Source organism: Eriocheir sinensis, chromosome 28 (genome assembly GCF_024679095.1).
Source record: "Eriocheir sinensis breed Jianghai 21 chromosome 28, ASM2467909v1, whole genome shotgun sequence".
NCBI lineage: Eukaryota > Metazoa > Arthropoda > Malacostraca > Decapoda > Varunidae > Eriocheir > Eriocheir sinensis.
The window spans coordinates 12,122,301-12,143,686 of NC_066536.1; the positions used below are offsets into that span (position 1 = coordinate 12,122,301).

General features: G+C 46.5%; 1 protein-coding gene and 1 long non-coding RNA gene across 11 annotated transcripts in view; one reads left to right on the forward strand and one right to left on the reverse strand.

Moving 5' to 3' along the window:
* Nucleotides 1–10,350, reverse strand: part of LOC127004538 (uncharacterized) — a 56,634-nt gene extending 46,284 nt beyond the window's left edge. Inside the window, exon 1 of the long non-coding RNA XR_007757876.1 lies at nt 10,276–10,350. This is a non-coding gene — a long non-coding RNA (uncharacterized LOC127004538). The remainder of the gene's footprint in view (nt 1–10,275) is intronic.
* Nucleotides 1–21,386, forward strand: part of LOC127004525 (uncharacterized) — a 101,798-nt gene that overhangs the window by 15,341 nt on the left and 65,071 nt on the right. The window lies entirely within an intron of this gene.

A 21,386-nucleotide genomic window follows, 5' to 3' on the forward strand; every position in this document is an offset into this window, starting at 1 on the left:
TCACTTCCCTTCCTCCTTCCTTCCTTCCTTCCTTCCTTCCTGGCTTGCTTTTTCTTTGGTTTTTCTTCTTTACCTTCTTTTTCCCTTCATTTCCATCCTTCCTTCCTTCCTTCTTTCTTTATATCTTTCTTCCTTTTTTTTATTTTAGCTCCACCATTTCTTTTTTTTTCTTTCTTCCTAACATCTATCTATCTGTCTATCTCTCTAGCTTTCCTTCCCTTTTCCTTTCCTCTTCTTCCTCTTTCTTTCCTTAACTTTTCTTTCCTTTCCTTTCCTTTCCTTTTCTTTCCTTTCCCTTCCCTTCCTTTCCCTTCCCTTCCTTTCCCTTTCCTTTCCTTTCCTCTCTCTTCCTCTCCTCCCCTTTCCCTTCCTTTCCCTCCCTTCCCTCTCCGCTCCTGTTCCAATCCCATATCTTTCTATCTATTTATCTATCTCTCCTTTCTTTTTCCTTTCCCTTTCCTCCCTTTACCTTTCCTTCCCTTCCGTTTCTCTCCTTTCCCTTTCCTTTCCTCTCCTTTCATCTCCGCCCATTTCCTTTCCTACCCTTCCCTCTCCACTCCTTCTGTTCCAATTTTCTGTTCAGTACGGTTCGGGGAAGAGGAGTTATCAAGATTCTCAAGGCCAAGGTTGTGATGGTGGTGGTGGTTCTGCTTCTGAGTATGTGGAAGGTCATCATTGTTTTGTTGCTAGTTTTTATCTTATTGATTGTTTATTTAATTTTTGGTTGGGTTTCGTTCAGTCTAGTTGAGGAAATAGGGACGATGTGACGGGTTGGTGGGTTGGGTTGATTACTGTGTCTGTCTGTGTGTCTGTTTCTCTAGTTGACACATTCCCACATTCTATCTATCTATCTATCTATCTATAAGTATGTACGTATTTATATATATGTGTATGCATATATTTTTTTTCTGGTCAAGGTAAATGATAAAGAGTTTCCGGTGGTGAAGGATGTATGTTATGTGTATGTATGTGTGTGTGTGTGTGTGTGTGTGTGTGTGTGTGTGTGTGTGTGTGTGTGTGTGTGCCAACAAAACACACACACACACACACACACACACACACACACACACACACACACACACACACACACACACACACACACACACACACACACAAATCCCCCCTCCCTCCCACACACACACCCTCATCCTCCCGCCCCCATCCCCCCACACACATCCACCCCCACCGTCACCCGTCTCCAGTTGCCAGCACGTCCGTCACAGCCCCTCCTCTGTGACAAAATATTACCCTTTTGTCTGTCTTGGCGCGGCGCTGACAAGAACGTGTTATGCAGCCACGCCTCAGACTTCTTACGGAAAGCGAATGGATGTAATACCAACACCTCTCGCATGAACTATTTACAAAGGCCGAAAAGAGATTAGCTGGGTTCTTTTGAGTGTTTATTTTTCACGTTCATGGTTCAGAAGTCTTATCAAACTACTAACCTCAGAGGCATTAAACTACCCATGGACACTTCTTACTGAAAACAAACGGAAGCAGCACCAACGCCTCTCATATCAAATTTCCAAAAGCCGAAACTGAGGTGCCGAGACGCTTAACAACACGGGGTTATATATGCACCTACAGGACTTAGAGGCGGCGTGGCGTGGCGTGGCGTAGCGTGACCCTCCAGCCTGTAATGGTCCCTGGGCTTCCTCTTATGCTGCTGCCCTGCCTTCCCCTCTCCCCGCCTGCCATTACCTTCGCCCCGTCAATACTAAATGAATAACGCAAATTACGCCCATTTTCCGCCTCTTCCCGTCGTCCCGCACTTGCGTTGCCTAATGGGAGTATAATGAAGGCGATGACTTAATCAATATATGAGGCCGGGGGAGAGGATGGCTGGGTCAGGATTCTCGTTGATGTTGCTTTTATTTTCCTTACCTACTTTTTTCTTCTTCTTGTGGCCTCCGTTTTCTTGCTGATGCCTTCCTCCCCGTGTCAAGAAACTTCGCTTTATTTCCTCCCCCTACAAAGACCCTATCCAGAAACTTAGTCCGATTGAAGATGACGTAGCTTATGAGTGTTACTTCTATTTCCCTTAACTCCTTCTTTTTCCTAGTGGTCTCCGTTTCCTTACTGAGTGTTTCTCCCCTTGTCAGGATACTTCAGTTCTTCTCCTCCTCATACAACGACCCTATCCAGAAAACTAGTCTGATTAAGCTCATAAATGTCAACTATTTTCACTGCCTCCTTCCTTCCTCTCGTGGCCTCCGTTTCCTTGCTGATTCCTTCCTCCCCGTGTCATGATACTTCGCCTCCCTTTCCCATGGAATAACCCTAACCAGAAAACAGAATGAAAAAAAGACAGAGAAAATCTTTCTCTTGACATACACAGGTGAAAAGCGAGGCTACAGAAAAGAAGAAATACTTAAACTTGGAAACAAAGACTCAGATTTTGAAAGTCATCCCCAAGAAACACATCCACAACCCCACGGTGATCAGCAACATTCTTCGGGAGCCGCAGGAATAATAGTACTCAAGGGGTCGGAGACAGAGGACTCATAATATATAGAAAGTCACACAAGAAACAAAGCCACGCCGCAGTAATCAACAACAGACCAAAGGAGCCGTAGCGAAGGTCACCCCAATACTCGTAAAGACCTTGGAAAGAGTTGAGGGAATCGAAGTCATATATAGTAACGAGAAACGCTGTCACTGCCACCACTACAGCCACCACAGTAATTAAAACAGTACTAGGGAGCTGTGGTGAAGGCAGTCACAGTATCTCATCTGGTCTGATGTAACTCCAGCCCCGCCTCGCCACCACACCACTGGTGTGGTGGCGAGGGTGGTGTCACACCACTCTCGCCTCCCCGCTACAACACGCCAAGCAAAAACTGACATTTATTAACTATGATTTCAATGAAGCCAGAGTGGTGCGCGGAAAAAGCACGCCTGTCAGTCCCCATTCATCATTCTCGTCTCCGCCTGGGACCCAAAACTGACTCGGTCACAGAGTTTAAGTGGGTCACCCAGCAACCTGCCGCGGCCGCAGACCACAGACGCCGCGTCCTCGGCCTCCTCGCAGCACTGGACAAGGCGGACGTTCAACTCAGCATTTAATTTTTCATCATCACCATCACTGGCAGCTATTAAGAAGGTGATTAATGAACCCCTTACGCTGGGCGGCTAAGACCTTTCAAGAGAGGAGTATCCAGACGCCTGTCCATCCGGAATTGACCTCTTCTTGTCACCTACTCTATTTTCTTTCATAGGAGAAGTGCTTAGCGGGCTCTTTTGTTTTACTTTGTTTTGCCCTTGAGTTGCTGCCTTAGCTGCAAAACAACCCACCATTACTTATTTGAATGGAGACAAAAGAGGAAAATAATGATCTATCTTAGAGGGAAAACAAATAAATACTAGACTTGAAAACAGTTAGGGGTAGTTGTTGTTGTTGTTGTTGTGGTGGTGGTGGAGGTAGCGGCGACGTGAGGCTACAGAGACGAAGCGAATGATAGGAAGAGAACAGTGTCGGAAAAAGGCTGAACGATGGCTTGTTATAACTCTCCACACCCTTCCTCTCTCTCTTTCCCTCTCTCTCTCTCTCTCTACTTATCTCCTCCTCCCTTCCTCTCTTCTACATTCCGTCGCCCTTCCTCTTCCTCTCTCTCCCTCAGCATAACGTTCCTCCACTTTCCTTTTCTTTCCTTTCTCTCCTTTCCATTTCTACCTTTCTACCTCTCTCTTTCCTTTTCCGGTATCCGTTTCTTTTTCTTTCTTTTCCTCTTCCTTCTTTTCTTTTCCTTTCCTTTCCTTTCCTTTTCATTTCTTTCCTGTCCGATATTTTCCTTTCTTTTTCTTTCCTATGCTCTAAACGTCTCTCTCTCTCTCTCTCTCTCTCTCTCTCTCTCTCTCTCTCTCTCTCTCTCTCTCTCTCTCTCTCTCTCTCTCTCTCTCTCTCTCTCTCTCTCTCTCTCTCTCTCTCTCTCTCTCTCTCTCTCTCTCTCTCATTCCACTCTTTAATCCGTTATTCCGACATTCTTCACTCGTATACTCTCCTCATCCATCACATTCCACTCATCAACCATTCCACTTCCCATTTTGTGTACCACCCAATTCCCTTCCTTCCCCCTATCCACTTTCACGTATCTCCCTCTCTGCTCCCTATTCACCCCTCTCCTCCTTCTCCACCACACCACCTCCACCATGCCACCACTACCATCCCCCCCTCCCCACCATCACCGCCCAGTCTCCCTGCTGAAAAAATACCTCCTAAAAACGAAACAATAGAGTGGACAGCAACAAAAGCAGCATCAACATCAGGAGGACACTAACATCATCATCATTTTCATCATCATCATCATCACTACTCCTGCCACTGCCGTCATTTTCATTATCATCTTCAGTACGTTATATCTTTCATTGACAGGTTGCGGCAATGATGTTTTATAGATGCAGATTGTAACTTTTTATTTTATTTTTAATCTTTCTCTTTTTGGATCTGTGTTTCTTTCTGTCTGTCTATCTCTTTCTCTCTTTATTTTCTTTCTTTCAACCCCCCACACAGACACCCCCATCCCCATCCCCCCCCCCACACACACACACTAGCACCCCCTACACCACACAAACCTAGCAACCCTTCCACACACACAAACACACACATACGCAAACACTTTTAGCAACACCCAGTCAGACCTTCATACATAATTCACACACACACACACACACACACACACACACACACACACACACACACACACACAACAAAAACACACACACAATAGCGCTCTAACCGTGACTTATGACGGCCCAGGTGAGCGGTGCGTACAGGTAAACGGTGGTGCTACAGGGGGCTGGGAATTGGAGGACAGGTATATTATTGAGACAGGTGAGATGGTGGTGGTGGTAATGGTGGTGGTGGTGGTAGTAGTAGTAGTAGTAGTAGATGAGAAACAGACAGACAGATAGACAGAAAACAACATACAGGACACCTCTCCTCCCGAAATTGACCCCTCTTTTGGCCACCTCCTTGGATTTTTTTTAGGAGCAGCGAGTAGCGGGCTTTTTTTTATTATTATTGTTTCCTTTTTTGTGTGCCCTTGAGCTGTCTCCTTTGTTGTAAAAAAAAAGAAAAAAAAGACAAACACACAGACATAGACACACCCATAGACACGCAAACAGAAGCAGAGGTAAACGGGCGCATGAACAGTCTGACAAACAAACAAACAAAAGGAGACAAAATCAGACAACATGGAAGCACCAGATACATCGGGACAGAATGATGGGCAGACAATGCTAACCGACGCGCTGTAAAAAGAAAAAAAAAAGACGGATAAACCACATCAACACGAATGGACGAACGGGTAGTTAAACAAAAAGACAGACAGACAGACAAGGAAACGGACAGATAGTAGAACAGATATATATTTTTACGGATCGAGCGAGGTTTGCAGACTGGTGTATTGAGGAAAAACAAAAGAGGGTCAAGATATATACAGCACACCCGATCACATACAACGTTTCTCTTCTCTTTACGTTTATTTTCTATCTATGAATATTTTCCTATGTCCATCTCACTGCATATGTTTATCTTCTGTCTATGTTCATCTTCTTATCTATATTTACCTCACTCTCTATGTTATCTTCTGTTATGTTTATCTTCTTATCTCCGTTTATTCCACTGTCAATGTTTATCTTGCTGTTCATCTTTATCTTACCGTCTATGTCCGTCTCCCTGTCAACGTTTTCTCCCCGTCTCCGTTCACACAAGCCGCAGCATAATAACTATTGCAGACAGGTAGTAGGTTCACGCCCGCCCATGAACGTGACGGGAGTAACGGGGAGGGACAATAAGGGAGAGAAAAAGAGGAACAACAAAGCTCAGACCAGTGAAGGATGATTAGGAAGCCTTCACGCTGAATTAAGGACGTTTGAAGGAGGAGGAGGAAGAGGTTTGAAGATGGGGAGGAGGAGGAGGAGGAGGAGGAGGAGGTTTGTAGATGGAAGAAGAGGAGGAGGAGGTGATGAGTACTGACTGACTTAAGGGAGGGTTGGGGCAGAACGAGTGTGGATAAAAGGGATGTGAAGAAGAAAGAGGAGCAGGTTTTAAACGAGTGACCAACGAGTGACGCATTGAACGAGAAGGTATTGCGTGTCTTTATCTATTTACTGACTGACTTACAGAATGACTGACTGACTTACTTATTTACTGGCTTTACTGTTTTCATTAGTTTATTTATCAGCAATTGAAGGCATTGAGTATTTTTATTTACTAACTTACGGATTGACTGACTGAATTTTTTACTTACTTCATTGCTTTCGTTTGCTTATCATCATAATCAGCAACAACAACAACAATAACAAAAATAAGAAAGTACAGCCACTCTGCCTTGTCTTTATGAATTAGCAACCACTTTTCTCTTAAGAAAATACAGCCACTCTGCCTTGTCTTTATGAATTAGAAACCACTTTTCTCTTTGAATATGGAAGAAAAAAATCATAAGAAAAGTACAACAGCTCTGACTTGCATTTCTAATAAGTTGGTGTGGGTCTCAGCGGCAACAAGAACAAGAACAACAACAACAACAAAAATAAGAAAGTATAGCCGCTCTGCCTTGTCTTTATGAATTAGCAACCACTTTTCTCTTTAAATATGAGAGAAAAAAATCATACCAAAAGTACAACAGCTCAGTCTTGTGTTCCTAAGTTGGAGTGGCTGGTAGTTGCACGCCCTCCCTTTCGTCCGCCCCCCTTCGCACCCACTTCGCTTACCACTGGATGCCTGCCGCGGGGGTGTGGGGGGAGGGGGGGACTAGTATATCTGGGGCAGAGGCGGGTCCGTGGCTAGGCGAGGGTCAGTCTCTATCCTCACACTGACTTTCGCAATGACAGGAGGGAACCCGCATGCCGCCCTCTCTATACTCGGCCCGGCGGAAGCATGACTCATAGGTCCATATTCTCAAACATTTAGGGGTACACACACACACACACACACACACACACACACACACACACACACACACACATACACACACACACACACACACACACACACACACACAAACACACATCTGATAAGGCTTTCGTAGAGGGTAGTTTTTTTTTTTTTGGTCCAAGTGATAGTTTGACAAGGCTTCTGCGCCATGAATGAGGAAGAGTAGAGGACTCGTTTCCCTTTTGTGGCCTTTGGGAATCTTTGTTGTGAGAGCCGAAAGCGTAAGGGCATCGGAGAACACATTACGAAGCTTCAAACACTAAGGCAAGTTTCGTAAAGTCCGATTCGTAATGTTCATTCGTATTCGTATAGTTGCTCATTCCGTCATTCGTAAACTCAAACGTCGCGTTATTATATATTTGTGTTCATTCACGACGACTCAACGTTTTTTTTTCGTTTTCACTTTAGATAATTATAGTTTTATATTTCTCTCTGGCTATTACTTTTTTTTTTGAAGGAGCAGCTTGTTGCACACGTGTTTTTTTTTTGCTCGTTTCTCTAATGGTCTGCCTCCCACCGCAGACAAAAAAAGAGAACAATAATTTTCTTTGTCTAGTGGAAGTGAAAGTAGTAGAAGTAGTAGTAGTATTAGTAGTATTAGTAGCATTAGTAGTAGTAGTAGTGGTGGTGGTGGTGGTTGTCGTGGTAGTTGTAGTAGTAGTAGTAGTAATAGTAGTAGTAGCAGTAGTGGTAGTAGTAGTAGTAGTAGTAGAAGTAGTAATATTTGTAGTAATAGTAGTAGTGTTATAGTAGTAGTAGTAGTAGTAGTAGTAGTAGTAGCAGCAGCACCCAACAAGATGAAAGTAGTACCCGCCCGTCTTCAAGTCAAGGGTTACCAGTGGCAGGGGGGAGGGAGGGCTGGAGGGGGGAACGGGGGGGGAGGCAGGGTTAGGGGTGGTGGTGACGCTGTGTGGGGTAGCGGGGCAGCAGCGGGGGGCAGGGTCATCTGGGTGGCGGGTGGCGGGGTGACGGAGGAAAGGCGGCGCCCTCACTCTCACTCTCACTCCCCCAAGGCCGGACCACAAAAACATAATGATCTGAGAAACAAGGAGAGTGTCTCGCCGCCCTAAAAGGTGAGCGGCAGAAGCGCGGGAAAGGTTGAGAGGTTGCCGAGACCAGACTTATCTCGGTCACTCCAACGTTAATGGCTCTGGTTCATCGCACGCAGTCTCGCCTCGTCACCGCGCGGAGAGGAGACAGATTAGGCGTCGTTTCGGGATTAAGAGTGAGCGGTGGTCAGGCATGCATAGGGGCTGACTCTGCAGGTTGTTATTACGTGCGACACGGCCAGACAGATTGAGGTCATACACTCCCATGTCCGATGTGTGGCCCAGCTTCCCCACCACATCCCCTTCCCGCCCTCGCAGCCTCCAGAACCCTTCCGCCGGATTTCGAAGTGACTCTGTTTCTCTCAAGCTCACTTCACTGCTTGCCACCCACCTCTAAGTTATGCAAGACGAGTAGAATGACGCAACTGAAGGTCTTTATAGAGGTGCTAGACTTCCTCATCTCCCCTTCCCGCCCTCGCAGCCTTCAGAACCCTTCCGCTGCATTTCGAACTGATTCTAGTCCTCTCAAGCTCACTTCACTGCTTTCCACCCTCGTCTATGTTATGCAAGACGAGTGGAATGACGCAACTGAGGGTCATTATAGAGGTGCTAGACTTCCTCATCTTCCCTTCCCGGCCTCGCAGCCTCCATCTCAAACCCTTCCTCCGGGATTCAAACTGATTCTGGTCATCACTGCGCTGCTTTCCGTTCCCACTCAAGTTATGCAAGACGAGAGGAGGGACGCAGTTGAGCCTCATCATGGAGGTGCGAGACTCGAGGGACAGTTGACGCCCCGCGCGGCACTCTCTCTCGCCACCGGAACTCAGCACAAAAGCACGTCGCTGATTCAACAACGGAAGTATACAGAGCCCCGCCCCGAGGGACGCCCCTGTCCGATGCCTCTGTCCCGCGGCGAGGCGGGGGAAGGCGAGGCTTCCAGGCACCGCGCTGTGAAGACCTGCCTCTCAGAACTTGCTAAAGGGCTTATGATGCCTCCATTATTCCACCCCACGAGTTTTAAGGCCCCAGGAAAGAGAGTACAGGAGCCAAACTAGAGGAGGACGCGTCAGCAGGTTTGGGACGGCAGCGAATCGGACAACCAGACTGTGACGTCACCCGAGTCAGTGCCGGTGCGTGCCGCTTTTTCTGAGCCATTTCCCGGCGTAATTAAGTACAAGTTTTTCGCGTCCTCGGGTAACTGTACTACTTACGCGGCCTTTTTTGTGCGCCGCGACGGAGGCCGGGCGGCAGACGACACCCCGAGGAATGTCTTTTCTGGCGGCGTCTTGTTTTCCGGTTTGCTGAAGATGAGAGAAGGCGAAGCAAGTTTTTAGGGGCAGACTTGGAGAGAACGAGAGCAAGGGTCAGAGAGCTAAGACGAAGACAAAGAAAAACGTCGAGTATAATGCGTTCCAAAGTGTGGGACGATGGCATGAGGAAGAAAGGGATGAGTCCAGGGTGTGAGTGTAAGGGCGATCGAGGAAGAGAAAAAGGAAGAGTGAGATAAGACGAAGACAAAGAAAAACGTCGGGTATAAAGAGTTCTAAAGTTCGAGACGATGACACGAGGAAGAAGAGGATGAGTGCGTGGTCTAGGGTGTGGGTGTGAGGGCGATCGAGGAAGAGGAAGAGAAAGAAGAAGAGTGAGAGATAAGACGAAACACCAAGAGAAACGCTGAATATAAAGAGTTCAAAAGTGCAAGGCGACGGCATGAAGAAGGGAATGAGTGCGTGGTCCAGGGTGTGGGTGTGAGGGCGATCGAGGAAGAGGAAGAGAAAGAGGAAGAGTGGGAGCGGGGACGACGGAGAGAGAGAGTGTGGGAAGTGGAAGAACAGGAAGAGAATACAAAAACAACACCGGCTGGTAATACGCGTAACACGATCACATGTACCGCTTACTTATCCTGCTTCTGTTGTGAATACATTAAAACACAGGAAGGTCTACATTGCCTTACGTGTATTATTTCAAAGTGTATGAGTCAGGCGGAGGGTGATCCACGATTCCACGAGAGTCTTTTCAAACAGGCGAACTGAGGTGCCGAGACGGGCGAGTTTCTTCTACGGACCACTTTTCAAATCAGGCTCGTTGGGACCTTAGACTTTCACACAAGGACATTCATAATTATACTTCCAAACACATAGCGCGCGGGAATAGCAAAGACATCCATGACTTTAGTAGACCAGAGAAACCATTGGGAAAGTACTCAGTAGATATTCGGGATGATGGAAAGTTTTAAAGAAGGAAAAAAAAAAGGAAAAAAGTACTGAAAACATTATCAATTATACTTACCAAAAATGCGTGGCTGTTAGAACACTTTCACTTCCTCACACACTGGCGATGTCTTTGCGTAGGATGGTAAGTACTGGAAGGAAAGAAGAGTACCAATACAGACTTCAAAACCGTGTGACTCTTGAGGGGGGAGGAGTGAGGGGAAGGTGTTAGGCAGATGTGTGGTAGGCAGGAGTGTAAGGGAGACATGGGAGTGGTATAACAACAACAACAACAACAACAACAATAATAATAATAATAATAATAATAATAATAATAATAATAATGAAAATGGAAAAGGGAGTTATGGCAGCATGCGAAGGAAGTATAGGGAAAAAAAAAACAGGTAAAAATAAAACATAAAAAGCATTGCACCATTTTCCATGACAGTATTGCCCCCTACCCCTCTCCCCTCCCTCCCTAACCCCCCCTTTCACCCCCACCTCTTCCTCCCCCTTTCCTCCTAACTCCTTCCTGCGTAACTAACCTCATCCATCCTCCTCTTAATCAATTTGTACTAATGAGCAGAATCAACTTGCTCTCCTTGTTGAAGCACACTTTTTTTATCTCCATAACTCGTAGATGAGTGGAGAGTTCTGGAAGTATGTACCTATTAAGGGAGCGTAATGAAAAACAAACAAACAAACAAACAAACAAGAAAAACAAAAAGAAAATATACAAGGGAATCGTGCACAAAAAAAAAAAACTTCAAGAACTGGAAGGTTTGATTCGAGCTGATTTGATTTCGTATTCCTCAAAGTACAACACATACGTACAATTATTCACCAAGGCATTATATCTATCTGTCTATCTATCTATCTATCTATCTGTCTATCTTTATCTTCACCCGAAATTGACCACTCTTTTGGCCTCTCGTTCTTTCTATTTTTATTCGGAGCAGCATCTAACGGACTTTTTTCTTGTTTTTTTCTCGTCCTTGAGCTGTCTCCTTTGCTGTAAAAAGTGTATCTATCTGTCTATCTATCCATCTGTCAATCTATCTATCTGCACCTATTTCCCGAGTGTTGATGTGTATGTGCGTCAGGAGGAGCTGCGGGGAAACAAACACACCGAACACACGCTACGGCAGGTATATGGGGCAAGGTAATGGATGTATGGTGTGTTACAGTAGTGGCGCATAGTACAGTTAGGCTCCACTCACTCGCTTTCCCTTCCAGGCCGTCACGTTACCAGCCTCAGCATCATCAGGTAAATCTGTATACGTGATAGAAAGCTTAGTCACTGCCGCTGCCTCTAAATGCGCCCCTAGCTAGCTCTTAACGCTTTCCTGATTCATCCGCGGGAGGTTTGTGAGATGGGATGTCGGTGACGAGATGTGGATTACTACTTGAGTGAGCATTGAAATTATCACGACAAGCATTGGGAGCTGATGATGGTGATAAAAATTAATCTTCTTTTTCTACTACTACTACTACTACTACTACTACTACTACTACTACTACTACTACTACTACTACTACTACTACTACTACTACTACTACTACTATTACTACTACTACTGCTACTACTACTACTATTACTTCTACTACTACTACTACTACTACTATTACTACTACTACTACTACTACTACTACTACTATTACTACTACTACTATTACTACTACTACTACTACTACTACTACTACTACTACTACTACTACTACTACTACTACTACTACTACTTTATATGCGAGATTCACTGACTGATTGATTGACTAACTGACTGAGTGACCGACTGACCGACTGACTGGCTGAATGACCACAACGTGCAATATGATCAATCGACTGACTAAACAACCAACTGACTGATCGACTGACCCACTCACTGACTTACACCATCTGCTTCTCCCTCTCCTTTTCAGTCATCTCACGGACACACCAATTTCGTTAACCAGTTCTATACTTTTATGTGTCCCTTTCTCCTCTATCCTGTCCTCTCTCTCCCCCTCGCACCCTCCACACGCGCTGCGCCACGGACGGAAGTGACAAGTTCGTTTACCGTCTTGTCGCCCCGCCATGCTCCGGAGCGTTGGCCGCGCGGTGCCAACTCGCCCGAAACAACCGCCCCCGCCTGGCCGCAGCGGGCGTCAAGCAACACTCGGCCTTAATGGACTAAGCGCTAAAATGCCAGATATTGAAATGCAGGCGTAAAAACAACAAAGGTACAGGAAACGAGAATGGCGGCGGCAGCAGGAAGCCCCGCGAGTGATGGTGTCCTGGCCCTCCCTCATCACGGTCCCGCCCCCACCCTACCCACACCCACCCACACCCTATTCCGCCCATCCCTTAACACCAGGCTCCAGCGGGTATTCCCCTCCCGAGGCACCTGTCCTAGTCCTAACCTTCACCCTTCCGCTTTGCCCTTCACAAGCCGGTCAAGTCTTTGTCACGTGTTCGTTGAAGGTCGTGTTTCGGGTGTGTTGTTCCCTTGAGCCTACCATGAGCGTGGCAAGACTCATTTTCACTATGGGCCGTATCATTAACCCTTTCGGCGCCCAGGCACACACGTTTGACAAGGCTTCCGTAGGCGTTGTGAGCATTTCCAGGGGTAGTTTTATGACTCTGGTGGTAGTTTGACCCTTCTTCTCCACCATGAACCTAAAGAAACACTCATAACCAGGGTGATCTCTTTTTTGGCCTTTGGAAATAGTTGGTGTGAAAGGCGGAAGCGTTTAATAATACTAGTCTCTGAATCTCTCGAAAGAAGTTGAAATATGGTGCTTTGGGCTGATTTAAGTTCAGTGTACCACCGTCTACAGCATATGAGACTCCCTTAAAGCCAGCCAAGTCCACCGCAATAATGTTCCCTTGGTAATCCTTCCATCGCTATATTCATGCTCACTTCTCTTCTGAGCTCTGTAGTATTTCCTTCAGCTTGATAAGGCAAGGGTGAGTCAGGCAGTATCTTCACTCTTCCATCTTCCTTTATCTGTAGTATTTTTTTTTTACGTCTATGCCTATAGCGCCGGTAGGCTTGCTTGAGGAGCCTGGATGGTAGTCGGCCCCAGCCCGTCATGGCGCAGGCAAGTGTTTTATAGTGGTGACATCTTCTCTTGGCTCATGCTGCCCCCGGAACTCGTTCTTGATTAACTTGGACGGTTTCCTCAAGAGTCCGGGTTGATGGGTGGTCTTCAGGACAGCATGTGGGTAGTTTTAAGCCACTCGGCGGGGACTGAAAAATCCGAGGTGGTAGCGTGGGGATTCGAACTCGCGTCGTCCATCACGCGATGAATGTGGGCCCAGCACGCTACCACTCAGCCACCGTCTACCCTAATTTGCCTCAGCTTGATAAGGGAAGAGTCAAGCAGTATCTTCACTTTCATCCTCATCACCGGTTAGTTCAGAAACAGCCATCCTTCGTTTGTAGTATTTATTACCTGCCTACGACAGACTAATTCAAGAGGAAAGCATCGAGACACTTCTGTACCAAAAGCTGTGACACTTCCCCCCTCCAGTGCACATTTCATCCACAGCCTCACCCTCACTCATGCATCAAAGCAGACAAAAGCAAAAAATAAAAAAAAGAAGGAAAACAACCAGACAGAAGCAAAACGAGGAAAAAAAACTATATGCATGCAGTAATGACATAACGGAACAGGAAAACGAGAGGAGAGAGAGAAAAAAATAAACTTGTACGCCCAAACCAATTCGACAGCGCCAGCGAATAAATATTGCATCCCAAACCCAGCAGCAGCAGCACGTAAATTGGCCAATCCTAATTTATCGCCACCCGCTGTGCCGTTATGCCAACCTTGAGTCTGTGTGTGCGCGGGGCAGCGGCTGCGTCACTCTCCCCCATCGTCACATACACACACAGACACTTCCTGGATTTGGCAACGCATCGAGGTCTACCGAAGGACGATAAACAGAAAAAAAGATAAATAAGTAAAGGAATAAAAATAAATAAATAAATAATAAAGATAAAAAACAAAAAAAAGCAAGTAAGTAAGTAAATAAGGAAGGAAGGAAGGAAGAAAGAAAGGAAGAACAATAAAAAAGAAAAAGAAGAGTAAAAATAAATAAATAATAAATAGATAAAAAACAGGAAAAAAGTAGGTAATTAAGTAAGCAAGGAAGGAAGGAAGGAAGGAAAAAAAGGAAAGAAAGAAAGAAGGAATGAATGAAGGCAGGAGGAGAGAGAGAGAGAGAGAGAGAGAGAGAGAGAGAGAGAGAGAGAGAGAGAGAGAGAGAGAGAGAGAGAGAGAGAGAGAGAGAGAGAGAGAGAGAGAGAATGAAGATGAGTTACCATAGACGAAAGGAGGAAAAGGAAAGGAAAGGAAGGAATTTTGAAGAAACGATAACACACGAAATTTCCATGAAGGAACGAGGGAAGGAAGGAAGTAGAGAAGGAAGGAGGGACAGAAGAAAAGAATGGAGATAGAAGGAAAGAGGACAGAAAAGGAAGGAAGGCTATCACAAGTACACACAAACACACACACACAAAAAAAAGACACCAACCCAACACTTGCCTGTCTGTCTGTTTATCTGTCTATCTATCTATCCATCCATCCATCCATCCATCCATCCATCTGTCTGTCTGTGTCTGTCTGTCTGTCTGTCTGTCTATCTGTCTGTCTATCTATCTATCTATCTATCTATCTGTCTGTCTATCTGTCTGTCATGTCATGCAAGCATCACATAAACTTTAAAAAAATCCCCCAAAACACAAACTCCGAACCCTACCATTGTCTTGTTTATGGCTTTCCAATATTCTTTACGACAGAAAACACACGAGCGAAAAAAAAAAGAGGAAATGACACCAGACAATATATGGAGGATGGGATGCCTTAATGATGGGAGCTGATGGGCGGAGAGACAGGAAAAGGTGCGATGATGTGAGGGGAGGAAGAGGGAGAGAGGGGAGGGAGAGGGGATAGAGGGGAACAAGGGAGAGTAGGGAGAAAAGGTAGAGGGGAGAAATGGGAAAGTGAGGAGAAAATGGAGAGAGAGAAGGAAGGGAGAGAGGGAAGCAAGGAAAAGAGGGGAGACAGTGGGAGGAAAGAAATGGGAGAAGGGAGAGAGGGAAGCAAGGAAAAGAGGGGAGACAGGGAGAGGAAAGAAATGGGAGATAAGGGAAACAAGGAAGAGAGGGGAACAAGGAAGAGGAGAGCAAGGAAGAGGGGAGAAAAGGGAGAAAAAAGGAGCGAGGAAGAGAGAGAGGGAGGGAAGGTAGAGATAGGGAAAAAGAGAGAGAGGGGAGAAAAGGAAAAATAAAAGGAGACATGGAAATAAAAGAAAAAAAACAGATGGAGACGGAAACAGGTGAAGCAAGAAAGCGAAAGGGAAGAACAAAAGTGAGAGGAGAACGAGAGAGAAAAAATGAGAACAGAAATGACATAACAAAACCTCAGTATATAACATGAAACAAACGGCAATAAACAGCAACAAGAAAACAACAACAGCGGTAGAGGAGAGGCGAGAACTTCACGAAAGACAAATAATGGGCGTAGAGAGAAACAACACACACACACACACACACACACACACACACACACACACACACACACACACACACACACACACACACAAAGAAGATATAATGCAACAGCGTGGAATGAGGAGACTAAGAATAAAGAGGAAATAAGAAAGACCAGCAAGCATAAAGGAATAATAAGAAAAGAGAGAAAACAAAACAATAGGTGAAGTGAAAGGGATGTTAACGAAGGAAGGGAAAGAAAAGAACAGTAGAACAAGAAAAGAACAACAAGAACAAAAGGTGCAGTGAAAGTGATGTTAACGAAGGAAGGGAAAGAAAAGAACAGTAGAACAAGAAAAGAACAACAAGAACAAAAGGTGCAGTGAATGTGATGTCACCGAAGGGAATGGAAAGAAATAAAACAGTAAAATGAGGAGAGGGATACGAAAAATCCCCCACCGGAAGATATGGAACACCAGCAATAGAAGAAAGAGAAGTGGAAGAAGAACAAGACATAGATAAATACATACCGTGAAGGGGAACGAAAGTAAAGAGCAGAGGGGGAGAGGGAAGCGAGAGGAGAGGAGAGGGGGGGACGGCAAGGTGGTATAGGCAGGGTAAGTGAAGAACAAGAATGAAGTGGAAGAAAGAGCAAGACATAGAGATAAATACATACCGTGAAGGGGAAAGAAAATAAAGAGGGAAGAGGGAGGAGAGGAGAGAAGGGGACGGCAAGGTGGTGTAGGCAGGGTAGGTGACCAACGAGCATGTCCCTAATTTTTGTCCCTTAGCCCCGCACAATGCACCATGCGCCCCCTCGAATTCGGTGGCCTCGGCGCGGGATGACTATGTTCTTCTCAAGGTCGCAAGCACCGCACACCCGCTGGCGACACAAATGGCGGGGAGAAAAAGTGAGTTAAAGGGTCAACGGGACAGGCGATGACAGAGGCGGCGTGGGCGGTGAGGGCGGGAGGGCAATGCAGGCGGGAGGAAGTCAAGTTGATCAAGGCCGGACTGCAACTGACCCCATCCATATCCCTTCCCGCCCCCTTCCTCCCGCCCCTTTCCCGGTGTCCTTGCCCCGTCATACACGCCCCCAGCTAATCAACTGACTTGCATCTAACCCCATCAATGGCCCCCTTTCCGCCCCCCATACACGCCCCCCTCTAATCATATCCACAGCCGTCTCACCCCTACACGCCCTTGCCCGCCCTTCATGACCTTGCTATCCATCCTCACCGATCGCCCGCCCCCACCCCCCCTCATCCGCCCCGTCTATCCCCGGCACTGCCCCGACCTCACCCAATCCCACCCCGCTCCTCAACACTGGTATACCTTCTATCTTCCCGCCCCGTGTCCTTGGTAACCCTATCCTTCCCGCCCTCAAGCCCCGCCCCGTCCTTCCTCCCTCCCTCACGCCCCTACAGATGACAGGTCGGTAACTTTGGGCGTTGTGTCATGCAGAACGCCCATAAGTTTCGACACATGTAGTCGGGCTTAATATTACGACATTATCTTATTTACGACTTTTCAAACGTGCGTACGCTATGGAATAAACAGAAGGAAATGACTTTGGAGTTTTGATTCGCCCCGGGGCTGGATTTTTTTTTTTGGGGGGGGGAGGTGAAGGTGATGATAGTGTTTTTTGTGGGTGGGGGCAGACGCGTGTGGGAGACTGAAGGGTGATGATGATGGTGATGATGATGAGGAGGAGAGGATGGAAGCGGATCATACAAGAGACAAGATCGTAAAGCACCAAAATCTAAACCTATTTTCTTTTTCTCATTTACCCTCATTTTCCTTCCTTCTTTTTCAATCTCCTTTTTTCTCCTTCATTTCCTTTCTCCTCTCTCCTTTCCACTTCTTTCTTCCCATTCCTTTCCCCTCCTTTCTTCCTTCTCTTTTCCCTTCTTCCACTTCTTTCTTCCTTCACTTTTCCCCTCTTCCCCTCCTTTCTTCCTTCACTTTTCCCCTCTTCCTCTCCTTTCTTCCCACTTCTTTCCCCTCCTTTCTTCCTTCACTTTTCCCCTCTTCCCCTCCTTTCTTCCTTCACTTTTCCCCTCTTCCCCTCCTTTCTTCCTTCACTTTTCCCCTCTTCCCCTCCTTTCTTCCTTCGCTTTTCCCCTCTTCCCCTCCTTTTTTCCTTCACTTTTCCCCTCTTCCCCTCCTTTCTTCCTTCACTTTTCCCCTCTTCCTCTCCTTTCTTCCCTTTCCTTTCCCCTCCTTTCTTCCTTCTCTTTTTCCCTCTTCCACTCCTTTCCTCCTTCTCTTTTCCCCTCTTCCGCTCCTTTCCCCTCCTTTCTTCCTTTTCCTTTCCTGAGACTCGTGTTTTCTTGGTTAACTTCGTGATCGTCTCAGTACTGGGCGGCGATGGACACTTCTTATTCCATTGGTTAACTCGTCACTTCTTCACCAATAGAGCACGACACGACAGACGGCGGGAGGCACATAACGGCTGTCGGTGCGGCCACTCTGTTGGGAAAGGAGTCGTCTTAAGGGTCCTCTGTTAGCTGTAGTGTCTGTCAGTCTTGTGGTTGTTTTCTCTGTTATGTCTGTTTGTCTCGTCATTCCCTTCCTCTACAAGACCTGCATATGTGTGTTATTAACCTACTCTCTCTCTCTCTCTCTCTCTCTCTCTCTCTCTCTCTCTCTCTCTCTCTCTCTCTCTCTCTCTCTCTCTCTCTCTCTCTCTCTCTCTCTCTCCTTCCTCCCCTTCCCTCTTCTCTCCATACCTTTCTTTCCTTCCCTTCCACTCTCCCCTTCCTATCCTTCACCTCTCCCCTTCTCCCTACCTTCCTTCCAATCTCCCCCCCTACCTTTCCCCTCCCCTCCTATTCCCCTCCTTCCTCCCCTTCCCTCTTCTCTCCATACCTTTCTTTCCTTCCCTTTCACTCTCCCCTTCCTATCCTTCACCTCTCCCCTTCCCCCTATACCTTCCTTTCCTCTCTTCCAACCTTCCCCCTACCTTTGCTCCCCTCCCCTTCTCTCCTTTCCCTTTCTTTCCATATTTTGCTTTCCTCCCTTCTACTCCATACTTCTACTCTCCCCTCCTACCTTCCCCCCTCCCCTCCTATTCCCCCCCTTCCTCCTCTCCCTCCCCCCCATTACCTGCCTGGGCGGATCCACTACACGCTAACTAATGGATCCGCTTGCCATGCTGATATCTGTTTTAATTCCCGCTCTTTATCTTCCCTATTCTGCGTGTTTTGCCCAGACGTACTCAATAACTCCCCATCCACTCCCCTCTCCCCCCAGCCCATCACCACCACCATCACCCTCACGCCAGATCGCCCACTGATATCGTCCATTCACGTTGAGTTCGAGGATAAGCCCCGCCCACAATAACCTAGCGTCTGATATCGGGTTTGAGTTCAGCATCCGATTTTTGCCCAGACGTACCCAATAACTCCCCATCCACTCCCCTCTCCCCCCAACCCATCACCAACACCACCACCCCCACGCCAGATTGCCCATTGATATCGTCCATTCACGTTGAGTTCGAGGATAAGCCCCGCCCACAATAGCCTAGCGTCTGATATCGGGTTTGAGTTCAGCATCCGATATCTACACGTCCGCTTCAAAAGTAGGCCAGTCCAGCATCCGAGAGCCGTTTTAATTCCAGTTCTTTCCCTTCTATATTCTCCCTGTTTTGCCCGCGTGTGCTCACTTCCCCAAACCATCACCGCCACGCCAGCCTGCCCATTGATAGTACGTCCGTCCAATCCCATGAGCCTTCTTTCTTTCGTACTCAAAAAACATATTAACCGAGTCATCGTGAAATGGGTAATTGCCTAGGAGTGTTAACGATTGAGTGGATAGGAGAGGAGAAGAGTGAAGAGGAGAGTAGAGGAGAGGATGAATGATAGAGAAGTTGGACATGGTATAGAAGGACTGTTGGCTTATATCGAGGCTGCCTGCTCTGCTCTAGTGCTTTGATCTATTCGTCTTCAGGTAAGTTAGTGGCCTGTGCTACATGTTGTGCAAGAGGAAAGAGACCTCGGGGTCACCATCAGCAGTGACTTGAAACAAACAAAACACTGCAAGTCCGCCTGTAAGAAAGCCAATACAATGCTTGGGTTCATAGCGAGGAACTTCGAATACAAGACGCCGGGAGTTATATTATCCTTGTATAATTCGCTGGTAAGGACCCACCTGGAATACGCCGTGCAATTCTAGTCTCCTAATTACAGGAAAGACATTGAATTACTTGAGAGAGTACAGCGCCGCGCCACGAAGATGATACCATCACTGAGGACAAAGCCCTATGAAGAGAGACTCGAGCGCCTCAACCTCTTCACGTTGGAAAAGAGACGCCTGCGGGGAGACATGATACAAGTCTTTAAGTACCTGAACAAGCTCAGCAACGTTGATCACTCCAAACTTTTCACGCTACAAACCAACCTGAGAACAAGAAACAACGGAAAAACAATTCAAGCAAAGCGATGCAATACCGACATCGGCAGGAGTTATTTCTCGAATAGAGTTGTTCACCACTGGAACAGCCTTCCTGCAGAAATGGTTAGCGCAGAGACCATCAACTCCTTCAAGAAACGCATTGATCGCCACTTTGCTGCATCTGGAGTAAACTGAACGTTCCCAAGAGTAGATACACAAGTGCTTTAATCCTTCCCTGCAAGCCACTCCTATGGCAAACGGATTGATTAAATCACTGAACGCAGGCAGCCTAGTAATGAGCCAACAGGCTTTCTGCTGCCTGCTAGTCCATGTTTCCTCCTCCTCCTCCTCCTCCTCCTCCTACTACTACTACTACTACTACTACTACTTCTACTTCAATACGAGAAAATAACCAAACGACAAATTACACATCAGAAGACACGCTCCACAAGACAGGATATAATTAAACAGACAAACGGACGAACAGACAGACAAACGAGGGAGGAGCAAAAACAGGGTGGAAGCGAGGGACACGGAGAGGACAAAGAGACAAAAGGTGGAGAGAGAGGAAAAAAAAAGTAAACAGAGGAAGGAGGAGTTGGAGGGAGGGACTCTTATATAAGTTAGGAGGAAGAATGATGTCAACTGGAGGAAAGGGAGAGAGAGAGAGAGAAAGAGAGAAAAGAAGGGAGAGAAAAACAATATCAAGGAAAGAGAATACAGGAGAAAATGAAGGAAGCAGATTGGAGGAAAGAGGAAGGAAGGAAGGGAGAGAAAAACGATAGCAAGGAAAGAGAATAAAGAAGGAAATGAAGGAAGGAGATTGGAGGAAAGAGAAAGGAAGGAAAGGAGAGAAAAAACGATGATAAAGGAGGAGAATAGGGAAGAGAGGAAAGGAAGGAGAGAAACTAAGGAAGAGGAGGAAACTGATAACAAGGAAGGAGAATAAGGAGAAGGGAGGGAGGGGAAGAAAGAGAGGAGGACAAAACACGGATAAAAGGGAGACAAAGAAAGGGAGGAGAAAGCAACAACGGAAGATAGGGAATAAGAAAGGAAAGGAAAGGAGGGAGAAGTGAGGAGGAGGAGAAGAAGGAAGAGAAAGAAACAGAAGAGGGAGAGAAAGGAGGGAGAGGGAAAAGCAAAAGCCGGGATGAAGGAAGAGAGAGGAAGAAAATGGAGGAGAAAATGATGGAGATTGGAGGAAAAAGTGAAAGTAACAAGACAAAAAAAAGAAAGGGAGAGAAAAAAGGGAGGAGGAAAGGAGAGGAATGATGGAGGGAGGTTATACAAGGACTGAAAGGAATGAGGAAGGAAGGGAGGG